Here is a 22,135-nt window from a genome sequence, read left to right as displayed (position 1 = left end):
ACATTTAAGATACCACTATCCACAGACAACTTTTTAAATATGTTAGTATAATTTTCACTTTTTTTTTTTTTTTTTTTTTACCTAAATAAGTAAATATGTTTGTGAAGCAGCTACATTGTCTGGGGTAAACACCCAGGGTTCATTTTCTTGAGCCAGGAAAATTTAGGACATGGACATACAGGAGAAGTTTAGGAGAGGAGGTTTGATAGGCAGAAGAAAGAGAAAGGAAAACAGCTCTCTCTGTAGTGAGAGAGAGGGGACTTCCAAGAGGAAAGGACCAGACGATGTCAGATGCCCCGGATTTTGTAGTTCCATCAGGTATGACGTTTACATAGCCCGGGGAAGGCTGGTTCCCCACCCTAATCTTATTATGCAAATGAACTCTCCCCTTGGCGGCACCATCTCCTTATGATACGTGTGGGTGACAAAGAGAAGGGAAGATGGAGCTGCCATCTTGAACATGATTGGTACAACTGCCGGCATCTATGTCTGCAGCCCAATTTTACTGGCTGCTCTTACTTAGAAAGGAAAATGATTTGGGGCTGCTTTTCATTAAAAGAAATACCTTACCAAGAACTCCTCTATCCTCACTATCTGCCTAAGTAATTTCTTCTTAACTCCTGTATCACCTGCATTGTTGCTTAAAAGAATGTTTAGGCCAGGCATGAGGGCTCATGCTTGTAACCCCAACACTTTGGGAAGCCAAAGTGGGAAGACCACTTGAGGCCAGGAGTTCAAGGCCAGCCTGGGCAACATAGAGAGACCCCATTTCTACAAAAGATTAAAAAATTAGCCAGTCGTGGTGGCACATGCCTGTAATCCCAGCTACTCAGGAGGCTGAGGCAGGAGCATCACTTAAGCCCAGGAAGTCAAGGTTGCACTGAGATGTGGTCACAATCACGTCACTGCACTCCAGCCCCAGCAACAGAGCAAGACCCCATCTCATTAAAAAAAAAATTATTTTAACAAGGAAATATAAGTAATAATATGTGAAGTGGACACTTTCCTTCCCCATCAATGTCTGCTACTCCTGCCCCATCTTGGTGGACATTTATGGTGGTTCTAATTTTTTTTTTTACTTTATTTAACAATGCTGCAATGAACGTCTTTGTATATACATTCATGTACATATGCCAGTATTTCTTTAGACGAACTGCTAGATGTATAAGTCCTAGATCAAAGTAATTTAATTGTAATAATTTGCCCTTCAAAAACTTGCAGTTTAAATTCTGATCAATAGTAGGAATACTTGCTCCCCTATGTTCTTGCCCACAAATTATCAACTATAATTATAATTTGTACTCCTCTAATTACTAGCAAAGTTAAGCATTTTTGCATCTGTTTATTGGTCATTTTTAAAATTTATTTTATTTATTTTTTTTGAGATGGAGTCTCACTCTGTCGCCCAGGCTTCAATTCAATGGCATGATCTCAGCTCAGGGCAACCTGGGCCTTCGGGGTTCAAACAATTCTCCTGCCTCAGCCTCCCAAGTCATTGGGATTACAGATGCCTGCCACCACACCCAGCTAATTTTTTTGTATTTTTAGTAGAGGCCGGGTTTCACCATGTTGACCAGGCTGGTTTCGAACTCCTGACCTCAAGTGAATCGCCTGCCTTGGCCTCCCAAAGTGCTGGGATTACAGGCATGAGCCACCATGCCTGGCCAGCCATTTGTTTTAATTCTTTCATATATTTCTTGCTCATATCTTTTTTTTTGTATTTTCTAATTGTTTTTTAGGAACTTTTTATAGTTCCTGGATACTAATAATTTTCTCCTCAATTGCCAGTTTTCTTTTAACTTTTTACAGTGTCATTCGTCATCAAAACTTTTAAAATTCTGTATGTAGTCAAATCTACATACTAACTCTGTGTGTAGTTCTCTAATTCTCTTTTCCTTTGAGGCTTCTGGATTTTGTATCTTTCTTCAGATGCCTTCCCATCCCAAAGATTATTTTAAAAATAAAAATATTTTCTTCTCATACTTTCATGGTTCCGCTCTTGAGGCCTGGCTCTTTATTTCTGTTTCTAGTATGAGGTAAGAGCCTAATTTTATCTCTTTCCAAACAGCTTTGTGTCTCAACATTTTTTTATCAACTTGTTTAAATTTGTATTTTGAGTCTAACACCATACTTTGAATTACCCCAGCTATATTCCATTGTAGACTGGTGGGGCAGTGGGGGGAGCCCTTACCCCCTATTGTTTTCTTGTTGTTCCAGTATTCATAACTATTCTGTGTTATCCCTTTCAAAGGAAATGTATAATTATTTTGCCTATATATTCTCTTGATATTTGGTTGGGAATGTTGTGAATTTATAGATTAATTTGGCAGATAGTAAAATCCTTATAATACTTAGCCCATTAAGAGCACACTCTATTGCTCCAATATTTATTTACTATTTTGTGTTTTTCGGGAAAAAACTACAAAATTTTTTCATGTTGACCTTGCACAGTTTGGGGAGTTGTTTCTGGATTTTTAACTGGGCATAGGTTTGGAATAAGACAATCTTCATTTTCCGAGAAAGTCATTTTCTCAAATATGTTGATTGTACATACTATTCTCTTACAGATTTTTGTTTCCTGCAGTGGTATAAATGTCTCCTTTCTAATATTCACTTTTTCGGTAATTGGATTTGCTATAACTTTATCTCTTTTATTTGTCTTTTTAAAATATCAAGTTTTTTTGTTTACTATTCCATTAATTCTACTTATCTTTTGTGTTTTCTTCCTTTTTTGGATTTGTTTTGTTGTTATTTCCTTTTTGGCTTCTTTCTTATTTTGTAATAGATAAATTTTCCTTCAAGAACTCCTTTGGGCCAGACGCAGTGGCTCATGCCTGTAATCCCAGCACTTTGGGAGGCTGAGGAAGGGGGGATCACCTGAGATCAGGAGTTCAAGACCAGACTGACCAACGTGGAGAAACCTCGTCTCTACTAAAAATACAAAATTAGCCAGGCGTGGTGGCGCATGCCTGTAATCCCAGCTACTCAGGAGGCTGAGGCAGGAGAATCGCTTGAACCCGGAGGCAGAGGTTGCGCTGAGCCGAGATCACGCCATTGCACTCCAGCCTGGGCAACAAGAGTGAAACAAGGTCTCAAAAAAAAAAAAAAAAAAGAACTCCTTTGGCCACATCGCACATGGCTTATACCCTAGAGACCCCAATGCTTGATGCCTCCATGCCTTTGCCTCTCCTTTCCCCAACAAGGCGCTCCTTACATCCCCAACAAGGCGCTCCTTACATCCGCTCCCATTCTTCAGCACCCAGACATCCTGCCCCACCTGGATTGTGCAGTTAGTTCACTACCAAGAAAACGCTGATATTCTGAAGACTGATCACATTGGGCTGTCCTGAGTACCCAGAAGTCATTTTCCTTAGGCCACAAGGAAGGACTTTGCAAGCTCTCTGTGTTTCCTGCAGGATTGCCTCATGCTGTTAGTGTCTTGTGATAGGAATTATTGAGATTCCTTCTAACTCCATCCTGAGAAAAGCTGGATCATTGTATATTTTTTTAAACAGGTCATCCATAAGAAACAAGCCCTCCTCTCACTAATATTGACCATCTCTTCTACATATTGTTAGTGCATCATTATGCTGTGAGGAGACACATATCCATGCTTTTAAGGCAATCAAAAATTAGATGAATTTCCTAATGTGCTTTAGAGAGAATTTTCTGAATCCTGGTTGAGTTTCCCCTCTCCTTAACAGTATTATTTACCAGGCCAGGAGCAGCAAATCATGCCTGTAATCCCAGTACTATAATAACCAGGGAGGCCAAGGCAGGAGGATCACTGGAGCCCGGGAGTTCAAGACCAACATAGGCAACATAGTTAGACCTTGTCTCTATAAAAAAATTTAAAAATTAGCTGGATGTGGTAGCACATACTTGTAGTCCCAGCCAGCTACTTGGGAGGCTGAGGTGGGAGGATCGCTGGGGTCCTGGAAACTGAGGCTGCAGTGAACCATGATGTGCCACTGCGCTCCAGCCTGGGTGATGAAGCAAGACCTTGTCAAAAAAGAAAGAGAGAGAGAGAGGAAGGAAGGAAGGAAGGAAGGAAGCAAGGAGAAAGAGAGGGAGAGAGAGAGTATTCATTTACGCCTTTCTCCTCAATACAGTGAAACACAGTTCTATCCTGAACTAAAATCTGATGATCCATGTTAAGGCTGAAAATCTGATGACATATATATATTAAGGTCTACATGAGGAGGAATTTTCCCGGCCTTGGGGAAGTAGAAGCTGGACCTACGATGCATCCCAGATTGGAGTCTTACTAGCCTCCCTCTGCCCTGGATCACTATTTGTCCTCCACCAGCACCTTGAGGATACCCTGGGGCTGGATGGATTCTTTCTTTTTACCCTAGTTTTTCAATGTGTAAAATGTAACTGTGATGCTCATTAATTGATCATTCTTTTTTCTTTCTTTCTTTCTTTCTTTTGAGATGGAGTCTCACTCTGTTGCCTAGGCTGGAATACGTGGCGGGATATTGGCTCACAGCAACCTCTGCCTCCCAGGTTCAAGTGATCCTTCTGCCTCAGCCTCCTGAGTAGCTGGGACTACAGGTGTGTGCCACCACATCCGGCTAATTTTTGTATTTTCAATAGAGATGGGGTTTCATCATGTTGGGCAGGCTGGTCTCAAATTCCTGACCTCAAGTGATTCACCTGCCTCAGCCTCCCAAAGTGGTAGGATTACAGGCATGAGTCTCCACACTCAGCCAGATCATCCTTTTTAAAGAGTAAAAACATGATTCTCACATAAAATGAATTCACCAATTTTATTCAGCTCATTAACTAATGAGGAAACCAGTAAGATGTTGCAAGCAGTCCAAAGGAGAAACCAAAGAGCAGACACAAGTGTAAGTCCCAAGAAACGATCAAATGAAATTGCTTACTAGATGCAAAATTTGTTTTTCCATGAGGGTGTGAGAGAATCAATTGCCTCTCCGCAAGACAAAATGTATTTGCATGCCTATGGACAAGAATCATTTGCATTGCTATCAGTTGTCTACAATTACAGAGTTGTAAAATAGCTCAAAAACAATAAAGGTATAGAGATAATCTGGAAAAGTATGCTGGACAAGACATCCAGTAATCTGCTTTGCCTATTTCAAAAGCATTTTCAATTTTCCCACATACATATTTAACAGCTTCAGTTCCAGCTTTACTTTGAAACTGGCACGGGTCCCCTCTTCCCATGTTCTGATAGTTTGTGACTACTCAGAATTCTCAAACAAGACATATTCTGGACTCCTGACAGCCCAGGTATCAGGGCCCTCTGCTGTATCAAGTTTCCATGGACACCAACTGAGGAGCCACCAGAGTTTTTCCTCTGATTAGATTTAAACTGCATCAGTCTTTCTTCTTCTGCCTTTTAAACACAAACAGAAGTCACTGGGTATCCAGAAATCCTCCAAATATCAAGAAATAAGACTGTCTCACTATTTGTAATGGCTGTGTATAGATCAGGGCACACATTTCTGCCTCCACCACGTTTTTGATTCCATTTCATCTAATAAATGTATTCCCCTTTGGCAGCACTAGGAATAACTGCAGGCTTTTAAAATCCCTCCAAGTAAAATAATTCCAGTACTAACTAACAAAATCTCTTCTCCCCTACACATGGATTCAAACTAAATTCAGAGAGATTAAGAAACTTGGCCAGTCGCAGTGGCTCATGCCTGTAATCCCAGCACTTTGGGAGGCTGAGGCGGGTGGATCACTTGAGCTCAGGAGTTCAAGACCAACCCGGCCAACATGGCAAAACCCCGTCTCTACTAAAAAAAAAATACAAAAATTAGCTGAGTGTGGCGGCACATGCCTGTAATCCCAGCTACTTGGGAGGCTGAGGCAGGAGAATCGCTTGAACCCAGGAGGCAGAGGTTGCAGTGAGCCAAGATGGTACTACTGCACTCCAGCCTGGGTAACAGAGTGAGATTCCATCTCAAAAAAAAAAAAAAAAAGAAAGAAAAGAAACATGCTCAAAGTCCCACAACGATTATAATAAGTAACCAAACCATGCTCTGATGCAAGCAAAGTTAATCTGACTCCTCACTCTGAGTGCCTTCCATCACACCATGCTGCTCCTCTATGATCCAGATATTTGTTCCACCTTCTGCAAATATTCACTCAGTGCCTACCATCCATAGGCATTTTATGGGCATCACCATTCATCTGGTCACCTAAGATAGAAACTTTGGTATTAGCCTAACTCCACCATCTGCTCCATCATGCACATTCAATTGAATGATCAGTTCTATACATTTTATCTTGATGTGTTTCTCCACTTCATCCCCTCCACTTTGTACCCTACACTGTTGGCTTATTCATCTCTCACCTGGAATAACACAGTCTTGTTCTCTGGCCTACTCAATTCCAGCTTATTCCCACTTCTCTTTCCTACCCATGTATCCTTCTTAACATCAAAAAGTAATACTGCAGATCTCCACATGTCTCTCCCTTGCTTAAAAAACCTCAGTGGCTCCCCCCATTTCCTGCATCATAAGGTGCAGTCTCCTTAGCATGGCCCATAAAAACTTGAAAAGCATACAAGCCCATCTTTCTGGTCACTTTACATCCTGGCCACTTACGAACCTGTGAGCTACCCACAACTTATTAGTGCCTGTGTTCTTAGCACCCTGTCACTCTTGTGCCTCTATGCCTTGGTTCATGCTGTTCTTTTAAATTGTGGTGCTCTTCCCCAGCTCCCAGGTCAGATAGATATCTCTTATCTGACACATTCACTGATATCACCGCCACTATTCCTCCTCCACAGGGGAAAGTAACTCTGTCAATCAGAGTGCGCATACTTCTATTCTAGCATATGCATACTCACATTCTACAATAGGGTTTTTATATTTCTATCCCTCACTAGACTGTAGTCTCTTCAGTGGCAGGGGTCACTCTAGGTACCTTAGAATTTGCGGCACATACGCAGCACAGAGCCCAGCATGAGGAGGTGCTAAATGTGTGGCTGAATATTTGAATTAGTAAAGGAACGAATCTCAGACTTATATCCCACTCAGGGTGCTTTCACTACATCTTGATCACTTCAAGACAGAAAAAAACAACAAAAGCAAACAAGCAAAAAAAAAAAAAAAAAGCAAGAAAAAAGCTAGCAAAAGCAATCAGAGAGGGAATCCTGTATACACCCCACCTTCTTCCTAAACCCCTGTGGCTAGGAAACAATTGCCACACTGGGAACCAGTGGTGTTGAAATCAGCAATAGTGGGAGAATTTACATTATGGAAATTAGCAAATCGTGCAAATAATATTCGGGGGAAGGGAGATTTGTTGTTTCCATTTAAAATTGTACAATTCAGTGGTTTCCTAATATATTCATTAGGTTATGCAACCACCACCATCAAATTTCAGAACATTTTCATCACACCAAAAAGAAACACAGTCATTAGCAGTCACTCCTCATAATTCCCCACCCCAGCCCCTGGCAGTGTTTCTTGTTTTTTGAGAGCTGGTTGTTAAACATTTACAGCACACCACTGCTGAGAATGCAGCTATTTCTATAATAACAGTTACTTTTCTCTTCCTCACTTAATGTTTTGATTCTTCAAGAATCTTGAGGCCTCCTAAACCTCAAAGGTTTGTAACACAAAGATGATTTATCTTTAAAAGAAGTTATTTCAACTCTCACTTACTTCAATTTATCTGTCACAGATGAGATGAAAAATTGTTATGCATAGAGAGGAAGATCAGAAACTAATAAATCTTTTAAAAGGCTAGATCACTTTCTGCTGGATTAGTATGTGGGATTTACTTTTGCGTGAGACAATGGGCTCTTGTCTATTTTTAGAGTAGATAATGCATTTCCTAGGACCCACAGGAGGCCTTGGCTTCTCCTATTACTGAACACACATGCAGAGACCAGAGATTTTGTGAAAGAGAAAAAGAAAAAAGACAAGGGGAAAGGATTGGTGGTTTGCTCTTTTGATCACTAGTGCAACTCCATCAGGAAAGATGAAATATAATGCCCAAGAATTTCCTAAAAGAAATTCACTAGAAATGCACAAAAATACACTTGTTTCAAAAGATGTACATACATCCCCATATTCACATGAAGGCACTTGCACCATGAAGTCATTTGTTAATCTCCTAATGACCCAATGACCCTAGAACAGTTCCCTAGATGTGGGCTCCCAGACACCAGATGCACATTACTCATCTAATTAATGCTGCTGATGAACTTGTTTCAAAATCTTTTATATTTGTAAGCAGAAAAGGTTGGGCTGTCCTCTAAGATAGCATAAACCAAAAATAAAATTCTGAGCCCTGTAACCGTCTGAATGGACCCTTCCTTTTGGCCAAGAGCATTCCAAAGTCAACCTGAAAAACTAGTTCTGTTCATGATGGGAAGAGGGGGTGGGACATGCCTTATTACCATTAACGTCAACACAGACCTTGAGACTGATAGAACAGACTCTTTAAGTCTGGTAAATATTTACAAGCTATCCTCTCTGAAGCCTGCTACCCGGGAAGCTTCATCTGCATGGTAAAACCTTGGTCTTCATAATCCCTTACCTTAACCTAGACATTCTTTTCTATTGATTCCGGGTCTGTAGATAATAACCAATCGCCAATCAGAAAATCTTTGAATGCATCTATGACCTGGAAGCCCCTGACTTCCAGTTGTCCCACCTTTCCTGACCAAGCCAATGTACATCTTACATGTATTGATTGATGTCTTATGTCTCTCTAAAACATATAAAAAACATATAAATGCAAGATGCAGCCTGACCACCTTGGGCACATGTGTCATCAGGACCTCCTGAGGCTGTCATAGGCATGTCCTTAACCTTGGCAAAATAAACTTTTAAATTGATCAAGACTGAGATACTTTTTGGTTTAGGTAGGGACTCCATCTTTTTTTTTTTTTTTTTTTTTTGAGACACAGTCTTGCTCTGTTGCCCAGGCTGGAGTGCAGTGGTGTGATTTCGGCTCCCTGCAAGCTCTGCCTCCTGGGTTCACCTCATTCTCCTGCCTCAGCCTCCGGAGTAGCTGGGACTACAGGTGCTCACTACCACGCCTGGCTACTTTTTTTGTATTTTTAGTAGAGCCGGGGTTTCACCATGTTAGCCAGGATGGTCTCGATCTCCTGATCTCGTGATCCACCCGCCTCGGTCTCCCACAGTGCTGGGATTACAGGCGTGAGCCACCGGGCCTGGCCTGTAGGGACTCTATCTTCTTACTCAAATTGTAGTTTGCTGTCCAGCACCATCAGCATTACCTGAGAGCTTGTCAGAAACACAGAGCCTGAGGCCAGTTGCTGTGGCTCATACCTGTAGTCCCAATGCTTTAAGAGGCTAAGGTGGGAAGACTGCTTGAGGACAGAAGTTCAAGACCAGCCTGGGCAACATAGTGAGATCTGTATCTACAAAAAATAAAAATTAGGCTTGGCGCCGTGGCTCACACTTGTAATCCCAGCACTCTGGGAGACTGAGGCGGGAGGATCCCCTGAAGTCAGTGTCACACACATCTGTGTGAAGAGACCACCAAACAGGCTTTGTGTGAGCAACAAGGCTGTTTATCTCACCTGGGTGCAGGCAGCCTGAGTCCGAAAAGAGAGTCAGGGAAGGCAGATAGGGGTGGGGCAGTTTTATAGGATTTGGGTGGGTAGTGGAAAATTACAGTCAAAGGGGGTTTTTCTCTTGCGGGCAGGGGTGGGGGTCACAAGGTGCTCAGTGGGGGAGCTTCTGAGCCAGGAGAAGGAATTTCACAAGGTTAATCACTCAGTTAAGGTGGGGCGGTAACAAATCACAATGGTGGAATGTCATCAGTTAAGGCAGGAACCAGCCATTTTCACTTCTTTTGTGTTTCTTTGCTTCCTTCAGTCCATCTGGATGTATAGGTGCAGGCTTGGTCCCAGAGGCCCGACAGTCAGGAGTTCCAAACCAGCCTGGCCAAAATGGAGAAACCCCATCTCTACTAAAAATATAAAATTAGCCAGGCATGGTGGCGCATGACTGTAATCCCAGCTACTCAGGAAGCTGAGGCAGGAGAATCGCTTGAACCCGGGAGGTGGAGGTTGTGGTGAGCCAAGATTGCACCATTGCACTCCAGCCTGGGCAACAAGAGCAAGACTCCATCTCAAAAAAAATAAATAAATAAAATAAATAAATAAAAATTAGCCAGGCATAGGGGCACACACTTGTAGTCCTAGTTTCTTGGGAGGCTGAGCCAGAAGCATAGCTCAACCCCAGGAGTTGGAGGTTTCAGTGAGCTATGGTTGTGCCACCAGGGCCCTGTAATTGGCATCTGTTCTCACCTTATTTACTTGAGTTTGTATGGCAAAAGAATTCACTGAGACTTACTTGAAAGTCATTCAAAAGATCCCCAAACAGTTGAGATGTGTTGGGAATCCTCACTTTATTTCAAGCAATTTTGATGCTAAATCAAGAGGCTAATTCTCTACCCAGGTTGGAATCCTATTGACTGCAGGAAAGCCAGGGGACCATCTTCAGAGATCATGAAAAGTTTTACTTCCAGTAATGCTTTTCTTTTATAAAAGTGATTCATGGCCAGGTGTGGCTCATGCCTGTAATTCCAACATTTTGGGAGGCCAAGGCAGCTGGATCGCTTGAAGCCAGGAGTTCACCAGCCTAGGCAATGTGGTGAAGCCCTGTCTCTACTAAAAATACAAAAATTAGCTGGGTGCGGTGGTACACACCTGTAGTCCCAACTACTTGGGGGGCTAAGGTGGGAGGATCACTTGAGCCTGAGAGATGGAGATTGCAGTGAGCCAAGATCATGTCACTGCACTCCAGGCTGGGTGACAGAGCCCAGAACCTGTCTCAAAAAAAAAAAAAAAAAAATCATTCATGCTTATTGCAGGAAATATGAAGAACCATGGAGAAGAAAATTAAAATCACCTGAATGTCCACCCGATATGTTAAACACTTAATATTTTGGTACTTTTAAATATACATATAATTGCAAGCATTACATGCTCTGTTTCCAATGGAATTCTTTATTTTACATAATTGGGAGCATAAAATAAATAGTTTGCATGACGTTTTATTTTTCATGTATTGTTATTATTTTCATGCCCCTGAAAATTCTTCAGGAATATGATTTTAATCACCTTATATTCTTATATGAGTAAGCCACATTTTACTTAAATATTCTTATATTCTTGAATACTTAACCCATATAGAAAACGTTGTGATTAATATTCTTGCATATGAATCTTTTTCTGACTTTCTGATTATTTCTTCCATATAGATTTTCAGAAGTGCATCTGTGGTATGAACTTTACAGATTATTGATACATAACGCCAAATGGCTTTCCAGAGAATCTACAGTAAGTCACCTCCCAGCAGGCACCATGCTCTTGCCAGCCTCTCTACCAACCTTTTCAGCATTCCCGGTTTTTTTTTTTTTTTTTTTTGAGATGGAGTTTCACTGTTGTCGCCCAGGCTGGAGTGCAATGGCGTGATCTCAGCTCACTGCAACCTCCGCCTCCTAGGTTCAAGTGATTCTCTTGCCTTAGCCTCCTGAGTAGCTGGGATTACAGGCGGCCACCAGCACGCCCGGCTAATTTTTATATTTTTAGTAGAGATGGGGTTTCGCCATGTTGGCCAGGCTGGTCTTGAACTTCCGACCTCAGGTTATCCACCCGACTCAGGCCTCCCAAAGTGCTGGAATTCCAGGCATGAGCCACCCACTGGTTTCTTAGGTGATAATCACCACTTCATTGTTTTCATTTGCATTTCTTTGATAACAAGTGTGGTTGAAGACATTTCCATTTGTTTGCTGACATTTTTATCCTATAGTCTGTTGTTATCGGAGTGCTACTGCTATCAAAGATGTTCATATATTCACTTTATTAACTCTGTCATTTGCTCTTTCTGCTTGATTGCCATTAGCCATTTAATGGTTTTTAAAGTCATGAGGTTTTATATGTTTGAACTGAATAGAGTCAAAATTATGACTCCTTCTTTGTGATTTCTTCTGTAGTGTTTACGATTAGAAGGATGCATTAAGGAAGGTATAATTAAACTATATATCTTTCCACAAGGCAGAATAACCATGCTGATAGCGAGCAGCCTTATCTCCTTCCTGTCAGGCCTCTGAGCCCAAGCCAAGCCATCACATCCCCTGTGACTTGCACATATACGCCCAGATGGCCTGAAGTAACTGAAGAATCACAAAAGAAGTGAATATGCCCTGCCCCACCTTAACTGATGACATTCCACCACAAAAGAAGTGTAAATGGCTGGTCCTTGCCTTAAGTGATGACATTACCTTGTGAAAGTCCTTTTCCTAGCTCATCCTGGCTCAAAAAGCACCCACACTGAGCACCTTGCAACCCCCACTCCTGCCTGCCAGAGAACAAACCCCCTTTGACTGTAATTTTCCTTTACCTACCCAAATCCTATAAAATGGCCCCACCCCATCTGCCTTCACTGACTCTCTTTTCGGACTCAGCCCGCCTGCACCCAGGTGAAATAAACAGCCATGTTGCTCACACAAAGCCTGTTTGGTGGTCTCTTCACACGGACGTGCATGAAACTTCCTGATTGAGCATGCTATTGGCCTTCACGTGTATCAATTTCAGAATAATTCATTTCTTTTTCATTTTTTATTTCTGTGATGCTTACCCCCTTTTAAGCTTGAACTATTTTAATTAATTGATTAATCATTTTGATGTTTTCTTAATCATGTATTATTTCCTAAAACACACTAAGGAGTCTGTTTGACAGCTGACCTGTCCCACCGAGCTCCCAATTCTTGCTGCAGTATCATCTGATTTTAATTATCATAGCCTTACACCTGGCCAACTCCATTTTTAGAAACAACATGCCTTTTTATTATTTTGCTTTCTTACTCTTTGGCTCCTTATGGGGTAAATCAACTTTCTAACCCAAGAGCTGACATTTTCAGCAAAGAAGAAATCGTCTTTTGTTATGTTAACATAGAGCCTTAGATATTAATAGAGGCAGTTTCTCAAACCATTCCACAAAATGACATGATAGCTTTACCTTTCCAAAAAATAAACTAGGATGTGCATAACATTTTGGTGTTATGTCTAAAGTTTCATTAAAATGTACCATGCAAAACAATCTAAGTGTTTCTTTTTCTTTTTCTTTTTTTGAGATTCGCTCTTGTTACCCAGGCTGGAGTGCAATGGTGCGATCTCAGCTCATTGCAACCTCTGCCTTCCGGATTCAAGCAATTCTCCTGCCTCAGCCTCCGGAGTAGCTGGGATTACAGGCATGTACCACCATGCCCAACTAATTTTGTATTTTTAGTAGAGACAGAGTTTCTCCATGTTGAACAGGCTGGTCTCCAACTCCCAACCTCAAGTGATCTGCCCACCATAGCCTCCCAAAGTGCTGGGATTACAGGTGTGAGCCACTGCGCAAGGCCCAATCTAAGTGTTTCTTGACATATCTGGCTGTCTGAGGATAGCACAAAGCTATAAAAGTCGGTTTATCCTTGTGGCTATATTTGTGGTTGAAATTGTGAAGGCCAAGTGTCCTATATTTTCTTGAAGGACATTTTTTTCTTTTCCTTTGACTATTCTCTTGTTGATCACTTTTTAAATTTCTCACAACAGTCATTCTTAAGTAAACCACTCAAAGGGTGTTGGGAGTGAAAAGAGCTGCCGTCTGGTTTCTGACAGAACTGGTTTACCTCTTGCTTCCCTACTTCCCATTAGCATTGGCTTCTTCATCTATAAAGAATCATTTAACAAAATGACATTTGTCTCGTAGAGCTGGTACAGTAGTTAAATGGGATCATGTATGGAAGGACCTTAGCACAATGCCTGCACAAAATAAAAACTAAATAAATGTAAGGTAGGTGTAGTGGCTCATGCCTGTAGTCGTCCTATCTACCTGAGGCTGAGACAGAAGGGTTCATTGAGCCCAGGAGTTCAAGACTGCAGTGCACACTGATGGCGCCTGTAAGTAGCCACTACACTCCAGCCTGAGCAATATAGCAAGAACCTGTCTCTAAAAAAAAAAAAAAAAGTGTTTTTTTTTCTGAGACACAGTCTCACTGTGTCACCTAGGCAGGAGTGCAATGGTGCGATCTCAGCTCACTGCAACTTCTGCAACCCCAGCTCAAGATATCCTACCATCTCAGCCTCCCAAGCAGCTGGGACTACAGGCACTTACCAGCACATGCAGCTAATTTTTGTATTTTGTGTACAGATGGGGTTTCTCCACGTTTCCCAGGCTGGTCTTGAACTCCTGGGCTCAAGCAATCTTCCTGCTTTGGCCCCCAGAAGAATTGTTAATGTTGAAAAAACACTAAATAAATGTAAGCTTACAAAATAGACCTCCTCACCCCAGGCTACCTCAGTCCTTGCAAATGATCTTGCTTGACTCCTACTTTACTGAGATGATGAAGCTCTCAATCTACCCTCTTCTTTATGCTCATCCTTAACCAATCTATCTCATTGCCCCTGTATTCCTATCTCAAGAAAAAACAGGTTGTCTTTCCTGCCAAGGCTATCCCTACATCTTTGATCTCCTTTCTTTCCTCCCTCCTTCCTTCCTTCCCTCCCTCCCTACTTCCCTTCCTCCTTCCTTCCCTCCCTCCTTCATTCTCTCTTTTCTTCCTTCTTTCCTTCCCTCTTCCCTTCCTTCTTTTCCTTCCTCCTTCTCTCCCTCCCTTCTCTCTCTGAACCTTGCTCAGTTCTCTTCTCCCTTAGATCAGCAGTTCTCTACATGTGCCCTGTCTCTTCTTTTTATTATAAATAGATTCAGTTCTCTCCTGCCCTATAGAAACAAACCATCTTTTTTTTTTTTTTTTTTTTTTTTGAGATGGAGTCTCGCTCTGTCACCCAGGCTGGAGTGGAGTGGCGCGGTCTCCGCTCACTGTAAGCTCCGCCTCCCGGGTTCACGCCATTCTCCTGCCTCAGCCTCCCGAGTAGCTGGGACCACAGGCGCCCACCACCACGTCTGGCTAATTTTTTGTATTTTTAGTAGAGACGGGGTTTCACTGTGTTAGCTAGGATGGTCTTGATCTCCTGACCTCGTGATCCGCCCGCCTCAGCCTCCCAAAGTGCTGGGAATACAGGCTTGAGCCACCGCACCCGGCCAAAACAAACCATCTTTAAGCATTATATTTTAGTTATCTATTGCTGCATAATATATTGCTTCAAGACTTAGTGACTTGAAACAACCATAAGTATTTCTCATCTCCCATGGTTTCTATGAGTCTGGCATTGAGTGGCAGCTTGGTTGGGCAGTTCTGGCTTGGGGTCTGTCAAAAGGTTGCATTCAGGTCAGCTGAGGCTGCAGTATCTGAAGGGTTAATGGAAATGGAGGATCCACTTCTGAGATAGCTCACTGCGGAAGCTGGCAAATTTGTGTTGACAAGTGGAGTCCTCTCTGTGTAAGCATCTCCACAGGGCTGCCTGAGTGTTCTCACAACATTGTGGCTAGCATTATCCCACGGTGTGTGATTCAAGAAGCCAATGCAGAAGCTATAATTTCTTTACGAACTAGCTTTGGAAGTCACATGCTGTTATTTCCTCTGTATTCTGTTGGTCACACAGAGCAGTCCTGGTACAACATGGCACAACAAAAGTACATGAACACTAAAAGGCAATAATGATTGGGGGCCAACTCAGAGGCTGACTACCCCACCTACTAGCACTCTCTTTGTTCTCCTGTGACTTTGAAAAGGTTGCCCACCATGGCTCCAATTTCTCATCCTCTACTCTCTCAGGCAGAGTTCCTGTTTGCAAGCAATTAAAGTTGACTGTAGGTATTCCAAAGAGAAGTTTATTAAAAAGATATTGTTGGAAGTGCTGGAGAACCGGAGTTGCTGAAGTTGAGTCTCCAAAAAGAATGCCCAAAACCAGGCCACAAGACTGGGCAGAAGAACCATAATTTCCCTTGCTGTGGCCACTGCTACTGCTGTTGTTAAAAAAGCCAAAGTTTCTGCTGCCACTCGCCCAACAAAAATACAGCTAATCCTTGAACAACACAGGTTTGAACTGCACTTATACATGGATTTTTTTTTACATGGATTTTTTTCAACAAAAGTTACACTTAGTGTGCTTGCGTCTCCTGCTTCCTGTTCCACGTCTTCTGCTTCTGCCACCCCTGAGACAGAAAGACCAGCCCCTCCTCTTCCTCCTCCTTCTCAGCCTGATCAGCATGAGGATGACAAGGATGAAGACCTTTATGATGATCCACTTCCACTAAATGAATAGTGTATTAGTTCATTCTCACACTGCTATAAAGACATACCCGAGACTGATTAATTTATAAAGAAAAGAGGTTTAATTGACTTATAGTTATGCATGGCTTGGGAGGCCTCAGGAAACTTACAATCATGGAGGAAGGGGAAGAGGCACATCTTACATGGTGGCAGGTGAGAGAGAGAAGAGGGAACAAAGGAGGAACTTCCAAACAGTTATAAAACCATCAGATCTCTTGAGAACTCACTCACTATCATGAGAACAGCATGAGGGAAACCACCCGCATGATCCGATCACCTCCCACCTGGTCCCTCCCTCAACAACTGGGGATTACAACTCAAGATGAGATTTGGGTGGGAATACAAAGCCTAGCCATATCAAATAGTAAATATATTTTCTTATTATTATTATTTTCTTAATGACATTTTCTTTTCTCTAGCATATTTTATTGTAAAAATACAGTATATAATACATATATAAAATATGTGTTAACTGTTTATATAGGCTTCCAGTCAATAGTAGGCTATTACTACTTAAGTTTTGGGGAATAAAAAGTAATACATGGATTTTTGACAGCACAGGGGTCATTGCCCCAGCCCCATGTTGTTCAAGCGTCAACTGTAGTAAAAGATCCCACAAGAAAGTCTCTTTCTCAAGCTGTTGGTTTCTGAACAGGTGGTTAATATGGGTGTATCTGATGAGAAGCTGCATACATCACATTCCTGCATCTCAGCTGCTAGAGAGGCTGAGAATCTCAATTTTCTGAGTTCTGTTTTAGTGAGGCAAGATGCAAAAGGCTAGAAATATCCCAAACATAATAAGAGTTTTCAGAAAGTGTAGGCAACCCAAAAAGAATGACAAACTGTCTGCAATATCCTCTTCCTTCTTAATCCTTGCAATTTGGCTTCTGTCTAAATTCCACTAAAGCCACTTCCCAGTGGTCTCCAGTGATGTTACATGGGCCTTCCCACCCTTGGATCATTCCTGCACCTAGTGGGGAAATTAACTTGGCCAGCATCTTAGGTCAAGTTCCCCAGAAGTGGACACTGAGTGAATTCATGCCTTTGATTTTTTTTTTTTTTTTTTTTTTTTTTTTTTTTGAGATGGAGTCTCACTGTATCACCCAGGCTGGAGTGCAGTGGTGTGAACTCAGCTCATTGCAACCTCTGCCTCCTGGGTTTAAGCGAGTCTCCTGCCTCAGCCTCCCGAGTAGCTGGGATTACAGGCATGCACCACCATGCCCAGCTAATTTTTGTATTTTTAGTAGAGACAGGGTTTTGCCATGTTGGCCAGGCTGGTCTTGAACCCCTGGCCTCAGGTGATCGACCTGCCTCGGCCTCCAAAAGTCCTGGGATTACAGGTATGAGCCACTGTGCCCACCCATGCCTTTGATTTATTAAGGAAGTTTCTCCAGAGGAGTCAGGTTAGGAGGTGGGGGACATAGGACAGCAGGGTCCTACATAAGGCCCTACATGATTGTGCCCTGTCTCCCCAACTTCATCTCACCACACATTCCCCTTGCTCACAAAGCTCCCTCCACAGCAATCTGCTCCCTGCTGCTGCTACACACCACGCCCTTTCTTGCTTGAGAGCTACTGTCATTGCTCTTCCCTCCACCTGAAGACCTTTCCCCTGGCGTGGGACATGGTCTTCATCATCTTTCAGGCCTCAGCTCCCTTGGCATCCTATCTCAGTGGCCTTTTCACTCCTTCCTCAGGTGGTAGCATCATATCACTCTGTATATGTCCCTCAAAGCCTTTATGATAATCCAGAATTATTAATGGATTTGTTCAAATATTATTGTCTCCCTTCCCCAAAGAAAATTGAAATCTTGGTAGGCATTCCAAAAATAAGTGTTAAAGGAATGAATGGAAGAGTATGCTTTGGAGAAGGAAGATGTTGTTAAACAGGACAACAAAACACAACATTATAAATCAATAGATAATTTAACCTCATAAAAGTTTAAAACTTCTGTATTTTAAAAGATGAGTAAACCTATTGAAAAGTGAAAAAAAGCCTGTAATCCCAGCACCTTGAGAGGCCGAGGTGGGTGGATCATGAGGTCAGGAGATAGAGACCATCCCGGCCAACATGGTGAAACCCCACCTCTACTAAAAATACAAAAAAATTAGCTAGGTGTGGTGGCGGGCACCTGTAGTCCCAGCTACTCGGGAGTCTGAGGCAGGAGAATCACTTGAACCTGGGAGGCAGAGGTTGCAGTGAGCTGAGATCACGCCACTGCACTCCAGCCTGGTGACAGAGTGAGACTCCATCTCAAAACAAAACAAAACAAAACAAAACAAAACAAAAAAGTGAAAAAAAAAATTAAAACACATAAAACAGACCATAGGTTTGTTCAAGAACCCCTACCAAGTTAAGCGACTGATCTCATACAAATAAGAGGATTTCACTTTATTAAAAGTAAAAACAGGCCCAGAATTCCAATAAAAAGAGAGTAAGATTACTATTAATGATTATGGTTTAATTAGCTCCAAATAAACAATGATGATTTTTAGTGTTCCTACCAAATCTCCATCAAACACTGGAATTATTTCCTTGCCTCTCCTCACTACACCCACCCCAACTTTTCAACCCAATGTATCCCTTGTTAAATTAAGTTTAGCCTAAAGCTGCCTCCTTACCTCAAAAAGTTCCTCTGTACATAGTGAACTGTAACCTATCTGAATGTGTAAACAGACTGTAACCTACTATTGTATTAATTGTGGAGTTTCAGCCAATCACAGGCAGCCAACTGTACAAACTGTGTTTAAATAAGGCCAAGCTGTAACCAGTCCTGTTGTTCCTGTGCCTCACTTCCTTTTTCTGTCCATAAATCCTCTGACCACTGGGCAGTGCCATAGTCTTTCTGAACGTATTCTGGCTCAGGAGGCTGCCCAATTCAAGAATCGTTCTTTGCTCAGCTAAACTCTGTTCAAAATAATTTGTTTAAAGTTTTTCTTTTAACACCCTAAGCTACCTCTGCTCACATAGAAATTTGCATATTCCCCTAAGAGAATATGATCTTAACCACTGGAAATTTAAGGCTTTGGGGAAGGAATGTTGACTTATTGGTCTTCATATCCCAGGGTCAGTGTGATGCTTGTCACAAAATAAGTCCTAACACTTGGGACATCTGCACAGTCTCAGTGCAGATACTACTTAGCCCAGGGGCCTGGTGGCTAGGCTGATTCTCTCCTTTCCAATCGGAGTCCTCTGCCGCAAACACGCTCCGCCAGATCATCAGTCAGGCCAAGAAGCATCCGAGCTTGATCACCCTCTTTGTATTTATTGGAGCTTTGTATTTATTGGAGATACTGGAGCAGCACTGTATGTCTTGCGTCTGGCATTGTTCAATCCAAATGTTAGTTGGGACAGAAAGAATAACCCAGAGCCCTGGAACAAGCTGGGTCCCAATGATTAATACAAGTTCTACTCAGTGAATGTGGATTACAGCAAACTGAAGAAAGAAGGTCCATATTTCTAAATGAAATGTTTCACTATGAAGCTGCTTTAGAATGAAGGTCTTCCAGAAGCCATCCTCACAATTTTCCACTTAACCAGGAAATATTTATCCTCTGAATTCGTGAAATCATGTTGATGTAATCTGTTGGAGATTACACTGATTAATAAATAACTGAAACTTGGCAAGGTGTGGTGGCTCACGCCAATAATCCTAGCACTTTGGGAGGCCGAGGCAGGTGAATCACCTGAGGTCAGGAGTTTGAGACCAGCCTGACCCACATGGTGAAACCCTGTCTCTACTAAAAATACAAAAATTAGCTGGGTGTGGGGGCATGCACCTGTAATCTCAGCTACTCAGGAGTCTGAGACAGGAGAGTCACTTGAACCCAGGAGGCAGAGGTTGCAGTGAACCGAGATGATGCCACTACACTCCAGGCTGGGCACACCACTGCACTCCAGGCTGGGCAACAGAGCAAGACTCCATCTCAAAATAAATAAATAAATAAATAACTGAAACTTGAAAAAAAATTAGGTTTTAGGGGGGCAAGAGCAGTAACTGCAGGAGAAAATCTCCTGAGCTGGTAAGAGGAAATGAAGCCCAAGTGCAAAGTGGAGGTGTCGGCCTTCCTTCTTTATAATCAACAGGAGTGTATGGAGGCAGAGGCAGTGCCAGACAAGGGAGTGTGTACATGCTTAAGGCTTTCTATGTCCTCTTGTTGAATATCAGGCACATGGAGAGAAATGTGAAAGATCTGACGGGAGTGAAGGTGTGAAGTGGTCATACAAGACAGTGGAAAAACTAATATACTAGGGATGCTTAATAAGATTACTGGGTGGCTGGGCATGGTGGTGCACACCTGTAATCCCAGCACTTTGGGAGCCCAAGGTGGGCAGATCACGAAGTCAAGAGATCAAGACCATCCTGGCCAACATGGTGAAACTCTGTCTGTACTAAAAATACAAAAATTAGCCAGGCGTGGTGGCACAAGCCTGTAGTCCCAGCTACTCAGGAGGCTGAGGCAGAAGAATTGCTTGAACCTGGGAGGCAGAGGTTGCAGTGAGCTGAGATCGTGCCATCGCACTCCAGCCTGGTGACAGAGCAAGACTCTGACTCAAAATAAATACATAAATATATAAAATAAGTGTTGAAAATTGGTGCTGGGTGCCGCAAAGAAGAACCTGCACTTAGATCATAAATTTCTCATCAAGGCAATTTACTTCTGCAGAATGGTGCTGCCTGTGTCCAAAGTGATTGCAAGAGCACATCACACAAAGGAGAGAAGAGGTTTTTATTCCTAAGGCAGCTCCTGCTTCTGTCTTTTCCCCACTGGCTGGAGTCAGACTGCACAATCTAAGCTAACCCAATTTGCTAAGTCTTAAACTTTTCCAAATGGGGTAAACATGAGATTTGCAAAGGAAGGAGGGGAGGGAGAGGAAGGGGTAGGGTTGACTTACAAAACAAGAAAGAAGGAAGTTTGAAACTGTTTCCAAATAAGGTAGTGAAATGAGAACTTTGAAGGCCAGGGTGATGAAAGGGGGAAGGAGGGAGAAAGGAAGGGTGGATTTATGACCACATCACTTATGACCATAGAGTTGAGTTTTGAAGAGGAACTTATTTGTTCCAACAATAAGGTTACTGGGTGGCACTGAATGTACAGTTGAGATTTGTGATCATGAAACTAAAGCAAGAACTGGTTGGCCGGGTGCAGTGGCTCATGCCTGTAATCCCAGCACTTTGGGAGGCTGAGGTGGGTGGATCATGAGGTCAGGAGTTCAAGAACAGCCTGGCCAATATGGTGAAACCCCATCTCTACTAAAAATACAAAAATCAGCTGGGTATGGTGGCATGCACCTGTAATCCCAGCTACTCGGGAGGCCGAGGCAGGAGAATCACTTGAACCCGGGAGGCAGAGGTTGCAGTGAGCCAAGATTGCACCACTGCACTCCAGCCTGGGCAAAAGAGTAAGACTCCATCTCAAAAAAATAATAATAATAATTTAAAAGAATCAGTCAACACAATTGTGTGCTATTGTCCAGCAATAATTATCTGCCCAAGTGAAGGAACAGAAGAGGCAGAGAATGGGATTTAATCAAGATTGCATGTTTGCTAGAGGAGTAAGCCATTGAAGAAAGGGCCTACAAAATTCATGGAATGTGCAAGAGGTGATTAGTATGATGGACCATCTACTCTAACCTTAGTAAGGGAAATGAAAATGCAATAAAGTGCCTGATTGTGAAAATACACCAGGATCAAAGGATTAGAGGCCTTGTTGAGACTGAAGAATTTTTGGAGTGAAGACACTGGCATTAGAGATGTAGAGGATGGGAGGTGGTGGTCAGATATTGGGATACTGAAGTTAATTTTTAGTAATTATGCATTTAAGATGATGAATTGTTCATGTTATGGCCATGGTGATCAATAGTTTAGGTAGGATAAAAAAATATTTAAAGAGGTGGAGAAACTGAAACTCTGATATGCAAGATGGATCATCACGAGGTTGGGGA

General features: G+C 42.4%; 1 pseudogene; it reads left to right on the top strand.

Annotated features, from left to right (window-relative positions):
• The first annotated feature begins 284 nt into the window (after positions 1-284).
• LOC112204358 (cytochrome c oxidase subunit NDUFA4-like) lies at positions 285-19,652 on the top strand (annotated as a pseudogene).
• Positions 19,653-22,135: the final 2,483 nt, after the last annotated feature.

This window comes from Pan troglodytes, chromosome 11, assembly GCF_028858775.2.
Source record: "Pan troglodytes isolate AG18354 chromosome 11, NHGRI_mPanTro3-v2.0_pri, whole genome shotgun sequence".
NCBI classification, from domain to species: Eukaryota; Metazoa; Chordata; class Mammalia; order Primates; family Hominidae; genus Pan; species Pan troglodytes.
Note: the sequence above shows the minus strand (reverse complement) of the source record. Positions and strands in the feature narration are given on the sequence as shown.